Source organism: Orycteropus afer, unplaced genomic scaffold (genome assembly GCF_000298275.1).
Source record: "Orycteropus afer afer isolate SDZICR_OR568_19922 unplaced genomic scaffold, OryAfe1.0 scaffold00109, whole genome shotgun sequence".
Lineage (NCBI taxonomy): Eukaryota > Metazoa > Chordata > Mammalia > Tubulidentata > Orycteropodidae > Orycteropus > Orycteropus afer.
Genome location: NW_006921696.1, coordinates 4072908 through 4076757, shown reverse-complemented (window position 1 = coordinate 4076757; position 3850 = coordinate 4072908).

Sequence of the window (3850 nt, the reverse complement as noted above, 5' to 3'; positions counted from 1 at the left end):
TCTGTGAGCTCTGTGTGGCCACTGCAGTGAATTATCAAACCCAGGAGAGAGGTGGTGGGTGCTTTGGGAGGAACAGTTGGCAAAAGGGCTGGAGGGAGGCAGCATGTCCGGCCTTGTAGGAATAGGCTTTGGGTTACTGCTGGTAATCCTGTCTTCCCCTTGTAGGGTTAGAGGAGGTCGGAACATGTGGCCTCCTTGTCTTTTTAGCATGTGGTTTCATTGCTTGAGCAAATTAATATATCTCCTGGTACCTGGCATCCAGCTATTGATCTGGCTAATGTCTTTTTCTCAATTCTGATTACAAAGGATCATCAGAAGCAGTTTGCCTTCAGCTGGCAAGGCCAGTAGTACACTTACACTGTTCTACCTAAGGGGTATATCAACTCTCCAGCATGCTATTTACAGGGACTTTGAACATCTTTCCCTTCCACAAGATCTCACCCTAGTCCATTACATTGATGATATTATGCTAATGGGCCCTAGTAAGGAAGAAGTATCAATGACCCTAGACTTATTGGCAAGACATATGCATGCTAGGTGGTGGTAAAGTAACCTGACAAAAAGTCAGGTGCCTTCACTTCAGTGAAATTTCTAAGAGTCTAGTGGTGTGAGACACGTCAAGATATTACTACAAAAGTGAGGGATAAGTTATTGCATCTGGCCCCTTCCACAACTAAAAAGAAGGCACAATGCCTGATGGGCCTTTTTGAATTTTGGACACAACATGTCCCTCATTTGTGTGTGCTTCTCCAGCCTTTTTATCAAGTGAATCAAAAAGCTGCCAGTTTTGAGTGGGGCCCAGAATAAGAGAAGGCTGTGAAACCAGTTCAGGCTGCCATACAAGCTGTTCTGCCAAATGGGCCATATGACCTGGCTAATCCAATGGTGCTTGAAGTATCAGTGGCAGATAGAGGTGCTCTTTGGAGTCTTTGGCAGGCTCCTGTTGGTGAATTACAGCACAGATCCTTAGGATTTTGGAGTAAAGGTCTGCCATCCTCTGCAGATAACTACTCTCCTTTTGAAAAACATCTTTTGGCTTGTCATTGGCCTTAGTAGAGATTGACATGTAACCATAGGCCACCAACTCACCATATGGCCTGAGCTATATGAACTAGATGTTTTCTGACACACAGAGTCATAAAGGTGGACATGCACAGCAGCACTCCATCATTAAATGAAAGTGGTATGTAAGAGATCAGGCTTAAGTAAGTTATGTGAGGAAGTGGCCCAAATGCCCATGGTCTCCATTTCAGTCACTTTACTTTCTCCCAGTCTGCACCCATAGCCTCCTGGGGAGTTCCTTATTATCAGTTGACTGAGGAAGAGAAAACTTGTGCCTGATTTACAGATGTGTTATGTGCTGTTGTCTAAATGGTGTGGGGTTTATGCAGGCACCACTTGAAAGTGGACAGCAACAGTGCTGCAGCCCCTATCTAGGACCTCCCTGAAGGACAATGGTGAGGGGAAAGCCTCTCGATAGGGAGAATTTGAGCAGTGCTTTTGGTTGTTCACTTTGCTTGGAAGGAGAAATGGCCAGATGTGCAACTGTATGCTGATTTATGGGGTTGTGGCCAATGGTTTGGCTGGATGGTCAGGGACTTAGAAGGAAACATGATGGGAAAATTGGTGACAAAGAGGTGTGGGGAAGAGGTATGTGGATAGGTCTCTCTGAATGGGCCAAAGAAGTGAAGATATTTTTTGTCTTATGTGAATATTTACCAAAGAATGACCTCAGCAATGGAGGATTTTAACAGTCAAGTGGATAGGATGACACATTTTCTGGAAACCAGTCTTCCTCTTTCCTCAGCCACTCCTATCATTGCCTAGTGGGCTCATGAACAAAGTGGTCATGGTGCCAGGGAAGAGGTTATGCATGGGCTAAGCAACATGGACTTCCACTCACCAGGGCCAACATGGCTATAGCCAAAACTGAGTGTCCAATCTGACAGCAGCAGAGACCATGATATGGAACAATTCCTTAGGGCGATCAGCCATCAACCTGGTGGTAGGTTGATTAAATCAGACCACTTCCATCATAGAAAGGGCAGCATTTTATTTTTACTGGAATAGACACTAACCCTGGATATGAATTTGCCTTCCTTGCATACAATGCTTCTGCCAAAACTACCATCCATGTACTTACAGAATGCCTTAACCACCTACCATTGTGGTATCTGACACAGCATCCCCTCAGATCAAGGGACTCATTTCACAGCAAATGAAGTGTGGGAATGGGCCCAAGCTAATAGAATTCACTTGTCTTACTATGTTCCCCATCATCCTGAAGCAGCTGGTTTGACAGAGCAATGGAACAGCTTTCTAAAAACACAATATAGGCACCAGCAAGGTGACCATACTTGCAGGTTTGGGGCAGTGTTCTCCAGGAGTGTTTATATACTCTAAACCAGCATCCAATATGCAGTGCTATTTCCCCTATAGTCAGGATTCACTGGCCCAGGAGCCAAGGGGGTGGAAATGGAAACATCACCACTCACTGTTATCCCTAGTGACCCACTTTTTCCACGGATGGACTTGATCTGATTTCTGTGTATTGCATCTGGCAATGTTCATGTGTATAGCTTCCATTTATGTTGTTGAAAAAAGGTATTTGCAATGAATAGGTCATTGGTCTTCCAAAATTCTATCATGTGATCTTCAGCATTACACCCAATAAAGTGAGTTGAATCAACTGAGTGAATGGTCTGGAAAACATCCAGGGACTTCTTTGAGGGAATGGTCTCATTCAGACCTCACACCATTTAGACAATAGCGCATTCAGTTTGTAGTGTAGAACTTACTCACTGGCTTCAAAACTGAAGGGGATTAAAAGAGCACATGGCTCCTGGAAAGACACAGTTAAGCAAATGAATGGGCAGTTTACAAATCCTGTTTTAGACAACAAGGAGAGTTTGTGATCTTACTTAGGCATTATAGAACTCATCCTATTTCTATTTAATCTGTTTCATTTTTCACTAGGCCTTGTACTGTTACCTTTCCCAGTTAAAGGTACCCTGATGCCTCTTTAGAGGCAGAGAAAACAAGTGAGTTTCGAGAGACAGATTATAACTGAGAAATCTTTTTAAAATTTAGAAATGTTCTGCAAAATAAAAATCCCATCACTGTATGAAAATATAAATTTAAAATTTATGTTTAGTTCATGGAAGGCTCTAAACCAACCTACCTCGTCACATTGAATTAATTCAACCTTATTCATTCTAAGGAGCTCTGCTGGGGCAGTAGTTAAGGTGTTTAGCTGCTAACCAAAGGGTTGGTGGTTCACACCCACCAGCCACTTGGCGGGAAAAAGATGAGGCAGCATTTTAATTCATACTGATTAAATTCTGTACCTTTAGTTGCTTTGACATATTTCCTGGAAGCATTTTCCAATCTTCTTCCACCAACATCATATTTAAAACTCACTTGAGGTTAATAAACTTCAGCCAAAATCTTGTCTTGCTCTCAAGTCCTAAGAATGCCAAACTCCCTCACAGAGAAATAGAAATCTTCCTTCACATAAATTCTAGGAGTTGGTCCATTTGTAACAACATCAGACAAAATTTTTCAATAATAGATTTATATACTATAAAACAACAGTAATTCAGTAGCCTAGATAATAAGAGTTTGACTTTTTTTCACTTTAGGTATGTTAGATACATGCATATATGACTTTTTGAGTTAAGGAATAAATTGCCCTTACATACATGGTCATGGACTTAGCACTCAAAGATAAGGTGGTGTCTACTCACCATTTCTAAGAGTTAACTGTCCTTTCCATGTAATCTCAGCACACCATTGCTAAGAGCCAAACCCTGATTTCAAATCACAGGTCTTTATTGTACTGGCTGAGTCA